The 14,503-nt window shown below is 51.3% G+C and overlaps 1 long non-coding RNA gene across 1 annotated transcript; it reads right to left on the reverse strand.

The window, feature by feature from the left end:
• Positions 1-3,453: 3,453 nt before the first annotated feature.
• Positions 3,454-14,362, reverse strand: LOC106037082 (uncharacterized). Its single transcript, XR_001207822.3, has 3 exons — positions 12,914-14,362; positions 4,884-5,069; positions 3,454-4,519 (listed from the first exon to the last, which is right to left on the reverse strand). It is a non-coding gene; the product is annotated as an uncharacterized lncRNA (long non-coding RNA).
• Positions 14,363-14,503: the final 141 nt, after the last annotated feature.

A 14,503-nucleotide genomic window follows, 5' to 3' on the forward strand; every position in this document is an offset into this window, starting at 1 on the left:
TATATCTGTCTGTGGCACAAAACTGATTAGACATCTAATCCTCATTAAGATTCAGGTCTGGCCTCTGCTTATGCTCTTCTGAAAATCTGCCCAGTTGCTTCTCAATATATCTAGATGTCAAAACAACTTTTCAGACTAAATAGAGTAATGTGTAGGCCCAGCTCTGGGTGAGAGTCACTCTCGAAATCCAAGAGTCAGGAGCATCATAAGAACTGTAAGAGCAACCAGGACTCTTCTGGTCCTGATCAGGAGCTACAAGGGTTGGCAAAGGAAAGACAGAGAAATTTACTAAGAAGGAATTTTATCAGTCACTTACCCAAAGGTCAGTGCAAGTTGAAGACCTGCTCCCAGGTTCCTTTCTGCACGGAACCAGCAGGGTGTATTTGGCCCCCACAGATGCCTGCTGTATATTTTGTAAAGCTCCCAGCACATCATGTGCATGTCAAATCACACTGCAAAACGAATCACACTTTGCCTGGATTATCTTCTGTGTTCTTACTGAATACAGATTGATCAAGGACCAAGGGTTTGTCATCGTCTCCATGATGGGCAAGCAGAACTATTCAGGCATAAAGAGAGAAAAGATGGAAAAATGAATAGGGACTACACAGGGAAATGGCTCCAGGTTTGCTATGAGATGCCCAGGGACAAGGCAGAGGAGAACCCAGACTCCCAAGGTCCACTGAGGCTTTGAAGAGCTCGGGGACTGAAATGCAACATTGCACAAGGAGAGGAACACCCTCTCCTTCCCCAGATGCAGGATGGCAGTTGTGCTGACAGTCCATATTCTAACAGCAAGGAAGATGACAGTTTGATTTTGGATACCTGCAGCTTCAGTAGCTGTTTCTACACCTAATGTCAGCAAAAATTTGCCAGTTGCACTTACCACATCCTTAACTGAGCACTTGTGTGTGCAGTGTGTCTGAGGGAGGAACAGAGGCAGGGGGAACCGATAACCTCTACAGTATTTTCACGCACTATTATAGAGCCTTTGCTCCGGAACAGCTGGGAACAGCTGTCTGAGCAAGCTTATCTCCCAGAAGGCATCACTATGCATGAACAAAGCAGTAAGGAGTAGAGACAGTATCTGAAGAGCTGCAACTGCAGTAAGTGGGATTTAAGCCTCATCCCTTGATACAGATTTGGGAAAGCCAGGTGAAGCCTGAACCATGCCGGTGTCACTAACCTCACGCATCACGTCGCCTTGCAGAACGCTACTGCAACGTTCCTCAGAGTATCTTTGAATCCTTTCACATCCTAGGTCTTCCCAGTTTCAAGGTGATTTGGGACCTTTTAACCTAGGAAATTAAACAGGTTTTAGTAACAGCTGGTCAGGTGACAGAAAACAAGGGTTAGTTTCCTATATGTGGTCTTCAGTTCACGTGGCACAAAATAAAAGAGATAAAGCATACGAAGATGCAGACAGAAATTGTCTTAAAAATTGAGCATTGAGAGGAAGAGATCGTAGATAGTTACCTGATATGCAGGCAGAAATCAGTTCTCCCCCTTTCCCAAAAGCCAGAAACTGCAGGAGTTACTTTGGCTAATGGGCAGCGTGGCTGGGCTAGACCCAGGAGACATGGGGTCCACAAAGGCTTTGCTTTGGGCTCTCTCGGTGACTGTGGGCATGTGAACACACGTAAGGCCTTTAAATCCCTGAATTTCCCCCTTCTGGAAACAGGCATCAAGATGTCCTTTGCTTACCTTTTCCCTGTTTCAGTTATCTCCAGAGTCCTGTGATGCTCCCTCCTCCTTTGCAGAGTGCTCAGCTCAACGAAGCCTTAAATTCACTTGGGACCTCCAATACACATAACACACAAATTTCAGAGACAGACTGAAGGTTTGGTGAAGTGCTCGATGAGACACAGTTAATGGGTGGATGTGCTGTTACTCTGTCTAGGACCAAACTGAGAACCATGCAGCAAGCAAGAATAATAGGAATTAAAAAAGCAATGCACACTCTGCAGCCTTCTAAGACTTGAAAGGTTAATGCACACAAAAAGGGAGAAACACAATAAAAAGCTCTGGAGCTAGAGATTAACTTGCACTTCTCAGAATCTATTATTGTTATTAAGGCAGATATTGAAAGGCGGGAGAAAAAAAAAATAAAGAGGAGCTAGATGCCCTACTTCCACCGCCTTGCACTGGGAGTTGGGATTTTTTGTTTCATGCCTTTCAGTATCTTCCCTTTTTTTTTTTTTTCCCCAACCTGCAGTGAAATGCAAATGGCAACGACTTTGATAAGCAGCCTGAAAGCCGGAGAAGGTTGACAGGCAGGGAATCCCCCAGGCTCAAGGCAGGGTGGTGTTTGCAAGGCAGCTCCCCCTCACCACGAAAGCCCCGCTGGCAGCTGGCAGGCAGCGCCGTGCCAGGAGATGGCTCTATTTATAACGGGCACCTCTTAGGCGACCCATCCGTCTAGCTTGGGTGCTCGTTGTTTATTCAGCTAATGGGCAAAGTTATGTCCACATTCAAGCGTAAATTAAGTATTCAGCTATTTTACAAGGCACGGTAAGTCGGCCAGCCTTAGCCTCGGTAATTAGGGCTTACTGTTTAATTAATCTCTTGTGGTCACACAGAAGATAGAGCAATCTCTATCTCACTCTGTTGGCTGTCAAGGTAAAGAGAAGACCAGGGAAGGGAAAGGAAGAGTTAATCCTTTAAAGGCATCACTTATCCCCACGGCACAAGCATTAAATAAAGCAGGGGGCTGCTCCCTCTCTTCCCTGGTGGGACACATTTGGGTTACGAGGCCCCAGAATCGCTCATGACATTGGCTCCTCGCCCAGGGGACAGGGCAAATCCCACCAGTACTGTTCCTTGGGGAAGGGAAGGGAAGCTTTGCCTTTGACCAGGGAGTCGCTGAGCTAACGGGGCTGTGCTCACCACGAGCCTATAAGGCAGCCACGCAGGCTGAGCCCCAGGGCCCGGTGCCCATGGCAGCAGCAGGGGACCAGCAGGACCTGTCCCCATCCCCAGTGGGGCCGTGTCCTTGCCAGGAGCAGCAGAGGGTCAAGGCCCACACAGGGGCCACATTTCTGCTCACGGCGGGTGTGGGACCATCGTGATGGAGGTATCAGAGCCCCCCGCAGCTGGAGCAATGGGGACATCATGCAGCCAAGGAGGAACACGGTGAAGCCTGAAAACAAAACCAGAAGGTCAAAAAACAGGAGAAAAACAGTCAGCAGACCAAGATTATGGCATTCAAGAGGGAAACAAGCAATTTGAAGATTTTATTCACGTGACAGAGCCAGCGCAGAGGGGCTGAGAGGGTGCTACCCAGTGTCAGCCCTGAGTACAACAAATAGATGCAGCCACTTGAGTTTTATTTAAGGTGCTGTTCCCTTTGGCAAGGAAGTACCAGCTGCTCTGAGCTGATGCAGGATGCCAGGGGAGGGAGGCCAGAAACCCAGAGCTGCAGGGAAGCAGGCGGGGATCTGTCTTGGAGGAAAAATGCTGCCCAGCCTGGTATCACAGCCACCGGCCTCACTAGGGGGAAAACTGCCCGTCACAACGAGTACAACAAGCAGACACATCCTGCAGAAGCTGCCCCAGACACGGAGCCCAGGGTCTGTCCTTGGGGCTGCTGGCTGCAGCCTTGGGATTTTCCTCAGGCTCCAGCGCCCTCTGCTCCAGCACGGACAGAACTGAAGCTCCTCTCGCCCTGCTCTGCGGCCACCATCCCACAGCCAGGGGCGAGGACATCCCACAAGGGGAAGCGTCGGGTTTGTCTCCTCTCCCTGTGCTGAGCAGCCAGCACAACCCCAGCACACAGCATGGTGGCCTTCAGAACAGAATCAGTTTCTGGCTTATGCAGTGCTTCAAGACATGGATGATTTGCAAGGGAAATTGCTGGGGGACATTTGCAACGACCTGCGTGGTGCAGAGACCTCAGCTCTCCTGGGCATTGGGAACATCTCTGGAGAGCTCTGGTTACAGCTCCATCAGGAGCACAAGACAGGGCCTCAGGGCTGGTGCTGAGTTCTGCATCCTCAGAATGAACAGAGGCCTCTTCAGGTGTATGCCCAGCCATTTGGCCACTCCTTGCTGATTCCCACAAGTGCTAGGAGCAGGCAGGGACAGAGCAGTCACTGCCCCCTGTGCGCTCTCCTTCCTGCGACGCTGACCTCAGGGAAGCCGGGGCTCTCATCCCCACGGATGGGTCCAGCTTCCCCACCACAACCCAGGAAATCCTTCCCAGGGCTGGGCAATGCAGAAGCCAGCCCGCGTGCCAGACGGCTGCTCCTGCAGCACTGAGCTGCTCCTGCAGCTGCTTTCCAAGCTCACGTGCCAGACTCCGTGGAAGGGCCAGACTAAACAAGCTAGGCTGTCTCAGCAGAAGGAAGCTGCTAGCGTTCATTCAGAAAAACCTGCAACTTTTCTGAGCAGCAACAAGTCACCGGTGCTTTGCACGGAGAGGTTTCCCCTCAGCAGAGGGGAGCAGAGGTTTTGCCTCTTGGTCACCCACAGGGACGAGCTGAGGTTTTCATCCACGTTCTGGCTTCCAGCCACAGAGCTGCTGTAGGTGATTGGAGACAGTCATGTGCAAAAAGAGACATTTTAAAATGTAAGGAAAGTGTCTAGCTCTGTTTGGAACAGCTCCTGGCAGTGCATGAGGGTGAAGCCACTTGCTCGGAGACACCTGCACGGCCCCAGGTGCCTGCAGTAGTGATCATCTCCCCTTCCCAGCTGCTCCCTAGCCTCAGAGAGGCCTCAAGCCTTTAAGGCTCTGAGTTTCCACCAGGAACTCTCCCTGTGGCTCCAAACACCCACCTCTGGGCATGTCTGGACTAACCCAAGCCTGCACAGTGCTGCAGGAAGGAACCACACGCTCACTTCCAAGCAAGAAGCTTTGCAGATGAGGCACTTCCCTTCCCACTTACCGCACTCCGCAAGGCGCTCCTGATGCTCTCAGCACCGGGTTGCTGCATCCCAGAGGCCCAGCAGCACCTCCTCCAGCCCCCGGAGAAGACCTGCCCCAAGGGGAGAGCACGTAGGCTACGACTTGAGGAATAAGCACAGCAGAAACAGATCCCATGCCCAGATGCTCAGTATGGATTTCCAAGACTCTTAAAAAAAAATAATCAGATGTTGCTATATATTTTTAAATACATCTCTCTGCATATAAACATGTATATAAACATATGTTATAGTTATAACATAGGACTGGATTCTGCCAGGCCAGGCCTTCAGCGCCAACACCTCAGTGCAGATGGAGCAATGGCAGCTTCTCTCCATCACAGGGCTGTTTGGAAAAGAAATGTGGTCACACCCCCTGAGGTGCTCCATCGCTGTTCTGGAGGGGTTACAAACTGCCACAGGCTGCAGCCAGGCCTCGGGGACACCACAGCACCACCGACCTCCTCAGGCAGTGACATTAGAGGTGGCATTAGGGGCCAGCGGGTGATCGGTACACGACGTGTGATAAAACCCCGCTGCAATCACTCAGCACCAGGACACAAGGATGTGGCATCTCAGGAACACAGCGCTGATGATTTATGATGCACTCAAGACTCTCCAATGGCATTATTTATTTGCATTACCAAGAGGACTTAATTATTCCTCCTCACATTAGAAGAGACACTGAGAGCTTCTATTACAGAGAAAATAATTTCAATCAGCAAACAGAGCACATGCCACAACCAAACATTTATCACAAGGAAAGTCAGATGTCTGAAGAGTTGGTATTTCCGAACCCCACTGCATACAGCTGCGTGTGCCTGAACTGCACGGACTGACCCATAAATGAGGGAAAGTGCCTAATTGCAGCAAAGCTGATCAAGCTTTTCAGTGGGTAGTGCCGCAGAAAAGGCCCAGCATCGCCAAAAAAAAGTAATTAGAGGAAAAACGGCAGCTAATAATTTCGCATCATAAGAACTGGCAAGAATAGCAGATAAAAAATAAAAAAAAAAAAGCAAAACTGAGTTAGGACCAGGAGGCCCATTTTCTTGCCTGAGTTTTGGCAGCGAGTGAAGGCTGGTGGTCAGAAGAGGTCTTTGAATTCTCACGAACACCTCCAGGAGCTGTGTGCCTGTTGCTGAGAAGTCAGCCCCTGCTTACTGCAGCGCTCTGCATCTCTGGGCGCACCGTGGGGCAACCCTGCTGCCGTTGCTGTAGCTCCCAGTGGTGACAGTGACACCAAGGACATGGTGATGGGCACCATCCAACACACCCGGGGCCCATGGCTGCCAGACAGGAAGGTGATGCCCCCTCCCCAAACACACAAGACCAAGGATGACAACGACCCCTCGAATGCTTTGGTTTGCTTCCTTCCCTGGGAGGTCACTGCTTGGACTAACGCAGAGCTCTGCACCTTTTTTCCCTGAGTGAAGGTAAAATTCTTTGCAAGACTGAAAAAAAATGGTGTCATTAGGAAAACCCATGGGAATCCAAAAGGAGGTCAGATGTATTTCAAAAAGTTAGGTCTGAGCTCATGGCTTTTTTGCTCCTTGCGGGAAAACACTCCTGGGCCATCACTTGGTTTTCTGGAAGCAGAGAAATTGACCAGGTCTTAAAATGATAGAAAATCTTTCATGATTTGGAAAAAAAAAAAATGCAAACCCCACCGTCCTGCTCTCATTGGAAGTTACCCCACCTCAGTGTGCTGTGGAACTTGGACTTTTCCTGGAGAAAGAAAACTGAGGAGCAAGTGGGGCTCAATGCCCAGCTGAGGAAGGCAGGCTGGGTGGAGGCAGGGCATCCAGCATGAGCCATCTGCCTTTCACGTCCAGCTGCTTGATGTTTCCTTTAACATCCTGAGAGCTTCTTCTCAGCAGTTACCTGGCCCGGGACCTTTCCGCCAGATGCAGCAGGGACTGCTCAGCGCTCCTCCACAGGCACGGCACCGCCATGGGCTCTGCTCCCTCCCTGGGGAGGAGGCGAGGCCCCGCGTTCCTGTCAAATGGGGGTGTCCACTGTTCAAATTTATCCACTGTGAAGGACAATGTACAGCCAGCTTCCTCGGTACTGGCATCTCTTCAAACTAAACACAGTAATTACAGCACGCTAGCATTCAGGGGAGGGTACGTTGCTCTGCCAGGGAACGGGGACTCAGTGCCCGCTTGACATCTCCCAGTAAGTGAAAACCAGAAGGCTCATCGCTGGGGTGGAACAGAAACGTGCAGGGCAGTCAGCTGAGCCACCAGCACTGCTGTCACCTTGCCTCCCCACGAGGCCATTTCCCAAAGCCCCCAAGAGCTGAGCTGAGCCCACCAGGACCAGGAGCTGTCTGGTGGCAGCAGGGCTCAGTGCACAGCAGCCAGCTCGCTCTTTTTGACTGGGAAGGAGTCAAACAGGAGCTGCTGTGGGAGCAGGACTTGACTCATTGGGTATTTGAGCCTGGTGAGGCTGGTGGCACCTCCTGTGCGGTGAGATGAGGTCTGGCAGTGGCTTCAAAGCATCCTTGGTAGGATCACCACTAGCATTAGCAGCCTGAGCTGAGCAGCAGCAGAGGGGGATGGCACATCCTCATGCTCGCAGTGCTGCCAGGACCACGACCCTCTCTAAACACCTCTCTTGGGCATGCTCTTCATCTATCCGTATTCCCAACCATTCCAACTGCCTTGCTTGTTTATAACCAAGTAGAACCCCCTCAAAAAAAACCATTTATTTTGATCAAATTTCTTGTTTTCTTGATTCTATAACATCCAATAACATGCAAAAACCAAGCAGCCCCATTCACTGTTTAGAATATTTCTCTTCACTGAGGTCTTTACAGCTCCTATTTCAGACAGTTTAATAAAGGATTAGTTCTCGGGCATGGCTTCATTTTTCACTTCACTGAGAAATAAACATCAGGCTCATTTTCCTTTGCAAGAGAGCTCATGGTTTCCAAGACAAGCATTATGCACTCTTGCTGTTCTCTCCTCATCCCACCTTGAAGCCCTCTGAACTCTCCCTTCACCCAGGGCGATGCTCTCCCTGCAGGAATCCTGCAAACACCACGGATAGGGCTTGGGGGGCACAGACTAAACCCAAATCTCTCTGTAACTCAAAACAGCAGCTCCCAGAGCTGGGTGCCACACCAGACTGCATCCTTTTTTCCTCCCTCACTGCTTTCTCCCATTGTTATCTACTGAAGACCGTTGAAAATTACATTCAGTAAGGCTGCTGGGTTGTCAGTGGCCTGCAGAAACACAGCCTGTGTATGACAGCGACCTGGTAATTGTTCAGCATCTCTGATCTGGGGGTTCTTTCTCCTGGGATGTGAATAAAAACAGCTTCTTAATTAAGTCCTGGGTATTGATTTCATTTTCATCCTATTAACTGCTTTGCCCTACATGTGTTTGCTACACACAGTAGGATACCCCTTACCCCCACCCCATATACACGCAGCCAGCAAAGATAAAACAGCTTCATTAGTCCTATCTACTCTTTAGGCACCAGCTTCATCTCTGCTTTAAAGTGCTCTTGAAAGAGCCTCCCTGACAGCTCCCAGGCCGCATCTCCCTGGCAAAGATGCACAAACCAGCATCAAGAGCCCTGGGTCATTCAAACCAGAGGAGAGAAAACTGCACAGCCCATCAGGAAACCCATCTGGGTTTGGGTAGATGGTGGGGAAGGTGATGGGAATTTAAGGGGTGAGAAGAGCAAAATCCCTAGAGACAATGCCATTTGTTAGCCTCTTTGCAAAAGAGCAGTGGCATTTTGTCCTTAAATACTGAGCTCCTGCAGATCCCAAGCAGCACAGGGTCAGAAAACCCCACACTCCCAGTAAGAGTAAATCCAGAACTTCCTCCATAAGCAGCTACAGGAGGAAGCCTCATAAGTGAGAGCAGTGAAGCATATCCGAGGTTGAAAAATGGAAAGACAGAAAAATGGAAGAGTAGAAAGCTGATAGATTGAAGAGAACAAGCAGAAAATTGGCATTTTCCACAGGGCTATAAGAGAAGGACACCAAAAGATCTGAGTTTGCACCACATCCCCCATGGTTATTTGCGTCAGTAACCAGGGCTGAGGCTCACTCGTGCTCTAAGTTCATGAACTTACAAAGCCACATGGTCTTTGCACAAGAAAGGAAAACAACTGGAGGAAGACTTATTACACAAGTGAGTAGGGGAGACATAAGCGTTCTGAGAAGAGCTATTTCCAACCGGTCAGTCTCGTTTCTTCAGGACATCACAGAAAAGGACTGGCTGGCAAGAAGTTCCCTACAGGAATTTGAGCTGGCAGAGAAATGGTGGCACTGAAGCCTGGGACAAGCCCAGAGAAGGAGATCAAGGCCTGACAGCACTTCCCACACTGTCATGTGTACTCAGCTTCCTTTGATTTCTGAGCTGAAATCCCAGGAATTCTCAGCGTATGTAAATATTTGTCACCCAAACCTGAGCACCGGACTGAAGCACAGCTGGGTCAGGGGACCTGCCTGGCAGTTGTTTGTCTCTAAATACCAAGGGCAGCTGCCTAAAAGGTCAATGAAGAATAATCAATCTGAGCAGCAAGTTTAACTTTTGCTGTGAGTAACTACTAGCTTTCAAAAGCATGGTTGATTGCCAAAAACGTCTGGTAAAGCTTCATATTTGGCTCTGAGTTGTTTTTCCAAAGCAGAGCTGAGCAAAATAATTTGTCTGGTTTCAGGCAGTACTTGGATGTTTACACTGATCTAAGAATTAGCTCGAAAATTTTCATATGCGCCAAGTTAAGTGGCAGCAAGGACTGACTGCATGAAGTGCACTCGAGCTCTACTTCACAGTCCAGATTTTTCTGTTTTTCTTCAAGAAGGAAGGCTTGGTAATGTCAGAACAACACGGCCTCAAGTCCCACTTCCACCAGCCGAGGGACGTCGCTGGAGCTGCCCCATCTCCCTTCTGCAGCCCCGTAGAGCAGGCAGCACTTATTTCAACTGAATTAGCAAGAAAGGTCTGGAATGGTTAATTGAAATTATTTAGCCATAATGTTTTGCCCTTCTCCTCCTCTCCCCGGCATAATGTTTTCTAAATTGAATTCCTTTAACAGAATCCAATATGCAGCAAAACTGTTGTTCCAGAGAAACGTAACATTTCGGGTCTGGCTCATCGCCTCCCCCGCGGCGCAGGGAGGCAGCAGCTCCTGGTGACCCCTTTGCCATCCCCATCCCCTGCCCAGCTCCAGCAGGGCCGGGCACTGCATCCCCTTTGGGCTGGTCCGTGGGGCAGCGATGAACCAAGGGGCACACGGGGCTCAGCACCAGGAGCTTCCCTGGAGCCTCCATCTGGCAGCTGCTGCGTCCTTGCCGTGCGGGAAGGCTGGGGAAATCAGAGCTTAACCAACCCGGGGTGCTGGCCTGGTGGTTTTCCTGCATGTAATTTGAGAAGAGTGCTGTGGGGACTGCTGTACATTACTGCGCAATACAGCATTACCTGGCTGGCAGCTCTGGCCCCAAATTCCCATCCCATTCTTCATCCTCCTCCCAAGGAGGGCTTCTCCTCCCCTCTCCTTTCACAGCACAGCTGAGACTGGGGGCACTCCAGGTCCCACTGGCCCAACTCCTTCTCCAGCTGTGCCACGTCAAGCAGGGTGCCCAGCACCACATCCAGGTGGCCCCTGAAGGTCCCCAAGGAGGTGACACCACAACCTCTCCGGGCAGCCCATCCAAGCCTGCACAAAGCACTGCCCCAGCAGAGACGGCTCCAAGCCAGAGCTGCAGAGCAGCTTCCACGTGCTCCGAGCTGTTTCACTGAGGACCGGGGGGGCAGTGATGTTTCTACAAGAAGCAAACACGTTCTCCATGGCTGCCCAAGGATTTGCCCACAAGCTTCACATCAGGTCCGGGTGAGCAGAGAATCAGCTCTATCCACATGCTGTCCATCTGTCCCCTCCAACCTGCACATCAGCTTCGCTCCCACCATTTCAGCTACATCCCTGCCTCACTCCTCTGCATCTCGTAGCAGCCGTTGGGTGCAAGGGCACAGAGCGCTCCCCTCACCTCCCCTGAGCACCAGGGCTTCTCCCAGCACCTCGAGCACCAGCCAGGTCTCCCACTGCAGAACTTTGCAGGATGCATTCGCTGTCCTCAGCACAAACCCTCGCGTTGCAGCCGCTGCCTGCCGTGACTTCTGAGGACGGGGACGCACACACAGAAGTCAGCTCAGTGTCTTCGCGTGCCTTAGGTAACCAGTTCCTGACTGCCCTCCCCTGGGGTTTCAATTTTTTGTTTAAAGAAACCGGATGCTCAGAGCACAGGGAGAATTAGAGTCCTGCTCTTTCTTTTTAATAGCTATTGTAATTTAATTGTAGAGCTTTATTCAAACCTTGAGCCCGCATCTGGAACAACATGCCTTCTTACCAAAGGGAAGCTTTCTACACAGAGCCAGAGCAGACGAGGAGCAGCAAGCACAGCCCTGCAGGAGCAGCGGGTCTGGCAAGCACCTGCTGGCGGGGCAGGGGCTGTCATCATCCAGGCACAAGGGCCATGCTTCTGCAGAGAAAGAGGTGCATCGGTCCATAGAAACTGGAGTTCTGCACAGAGGAAACACCTGGAGCAGCCCTGAAACAGATGTCAAAGCAGGCGGGGAGGCTGCTCACCTGAAAGGGCAGGTGCTGATACTGGGGGTCCCGCCGGGACAGCCCTCTGGAGCCCCCCGGGGTGCCCAGGGCAGCAGCCTGCAGGGAGCCACAGAGGTGGGGGTGCAGCAGCCCCCCGTGGGACTCAGCGAGCACCCAGCCCAGGGGATCGGCACCGTGCCTACCTGTGGGCATGCCGCATGGAGAGACAAGGATGGAAAGTTCAGAAAATTTGGTTCTCTCTTCCCTTCTCTGCAAGAAGCTGATGAAGTTTGCAATAATACTTTCACAGGTGGAGAAAAATATGGATATATATTCCAACCCAAACAATTGGGGTGTGCTTTCAAGGCTAGTTTTACAGTAAGAAAAAAAAAAAACAACAAAAAAACTTGGTCCTCTTAGAACCCAATGTCACCAAACTTCCTTTCCTTTTTCAACCCCAACCTCTCCAGGAGTTTGGCCCCAAAGCCTTGGCCTCCTGACTTTACGAACCCAAACCCAGCAGCAAGGCCTCGTACCAGCAAAGGACCCCCCAGGCCCCATTTTACTGGGGGGGGGGGGGCTGAGGCAAGGACATCACCCTCTGCCCCCACAGCCACGCAACTCCCCAGGCCTCTCCCTGCCCAAGTCTGTCTCAAAGGGATGCTCAAGGTATAAATGAGAACACCCTCCCAAGTGTTTTTTTTTTTTTAAACTCATTTACACAGCAATTTTGCTAATGTTGCAGTCCATGCTTGCTGCTCACAAGTTTCTCAGCAATTTATTCCAGCTATTTTCCCCCAGCAGATTCACAACTAGAGAGAAATTCTCATCCCGGCAGAGGCAGAAGAGAAGGATGTTCATCTTATTATGTCTGGGTAAAGCTTATCTGCTTAGCTGCTGCTCTGAATTATATTTACAAAGCACAACGACAAAGCCAAGTGCACTAATTGCTGTTGCTCAGGTGGAATATCTTCTGTCCACCCTAAAATATGAAGCCCCGCTGATGTGGGACTTATCTAATATAAGTGAGCCACACAGAAGGCGTTTATTGTTTAACCACCACCACTATTTCATTCCTACTATATTTTATAAAAATAAAAGGAAGAAAAACCTCAGTGATTTCTCGCTTATTGCTTTGCCTTTTTCAGGCAAAGATTGCTGATTTTTTATTTATTTTTTTTTTAAAAAAAGCTCATTACAGACAACAGACAGATACATCAACATTTAAATCAATCTCGCTCAGAGGATACAGATGGAGGCTCCTCCAGAGGACAAGGAGGCAACCCATAATCGGGTGTTTTCCATCCCCAGCACGGTGGGCTCCAGCCACCCACCTACCGGCGCCCTCAAGGGATGCACATGATGCAGCAAGCAACCCATGAGCAAAAATGACTTCTAGCCTCAAATCTGCATATTTTCACCTTATCAGCGCTATACATCCTCATCTTACCTCTAGTTCAGCCGTAGGGCTTCCCACAGACCCCACATTCCCAGAGCAGAGCCCAGCCTGGACCAGCCACCACCACACAACAACATACAGCTCCCCCAGCACCTCTATTTAAAAGCATCCCCAGGAGGGTGGCAGCAGGGTGGGATGAGAATTAATTTGCATCTAAAGAGGGCCAGCTGGTAATGCTATGGGAGAAACATCCCAAAAGCTAAATGCAGCTGGGGCTTTTCCCCCCTTCTTGGAGTCCCTACAGCTCCTTGCCCCTGCTCCAGTCCCTCTCACTACCCTCGTCCTTAAAATCAGCCCAAAACGCACCCTGCTCTGCCTGAGGTTAGAGGCATTTCATTTCTCTTGTAAACCCATCCTCGGTGGTTAACTGGGCGTGTAGGATCCATATGTGTCCAACGCTTTCTATTCCTGCAGCAGCATTAAAGACTTCTGCAGGAAAGTTGGCAAATGGCTCCCTCCTAAAATAGCCGGCCCTTGTCGTAATGTAATCTCTTGTCATTCTTGTTAGATAGCAGAGCTCCAAGTATTTAAACAAAGCTTTGGCTTCCTTCGTTGATGCCCTGCTCCTACCGGGTCAGATGGGGAGGTTTGCTGTAAGGATGAATTTCGTCCCAGCCAAACATGGGGCTCGATAACGGGTAGCAGCCTTAGGGCATGAATATCCCAGACCCAGGAATCCCTGGGAGGGGGCAAAGGCTAAGGCTGGGCTTTCCCCTCGGGGACCTGCAAGGCCCCCAGGGTGGCCAAGAGCTACCTAACAGCCCCCGGTGGCAGGGAGCTTTGCTGGCACTGAGCTCATCCTGCTCAGGGTGCGACGTGGCTGGGACCCACTTGCTGCCTGCGTTTCCTCCCTTCCACCTCCCCACCCATCCCAGAGGGCAGTTATGTAGCAGAAACGCCAACTTTCTGAGCGTGGGGAGCATTTCCTTGCTGCTAGGGGCTGCTGGGCTCCCCTTGAGGGTTAGGAACAGACGGCGCACAGCTCTTGCAGGACGCGGGTGGGCACGAGGCAGCGTTCAGCAAAGTGCCCTTCTGGGCAGCCGGTCCTTCAGCGCCGTCACCTGGGGGAGGGAGGGCTGTCCCAGAGCCCCCCCTGCCCCACACATGTGCAGTCCTTCAGCCCGAGCCTCACGCAAAGCTCCTGAGGCCTTCCCCAGCCTCTGGGGCCAGGCCAGGGACCACAGCTTCTCGTCGCAGCCCTCACACTGGATAGGAAATGAGCGGGGCGATAAGGGAGCTCGTTCGGCAGCCAAGGGAATATTCTGTGCTATCAGTAGATAAACTAATATCCCTTCCAGCCCTGGCAGAGGCTCAGGAGTGAGGCGTGGGGTGACAGCTCGCACTGATGTCGGTAACTCCCACCTGCTCCAGGGTAACCATCGCCCTCGCTCGGGTCGCCTGGGGGCGGGCGGTCAGCGCTGCGGGCACAGGGAGCCTGCGACAAGGCAAAGCCCCAGCCCCAGGATCCTGCGGTGATGTTACAGCCTCTGGGTCCATCAGGACAGCTCAGCTGCAGGTGTCTCGCTGGGGCTGGACCAAAAGCAGCAGCTCGCAGCCTGGGCAGCTCCCCTCCATCGGCCC

Source organism: Anser cygnoides, chromosome 20 (assembly GCF_040182565.1).
Source record: "Anser cygnoides isolate HZ-2024a breed goose chromosome 20, Taihu_goose_T2T_genome, whole genome shotgun sequence".
Classification (NCBI taxonomy): domain Eukaryota; kingdom Metazoa; phylum Chordata; class Aves; order Anseriformes; family Anatidae; genus Anser; species Anser cygnoides.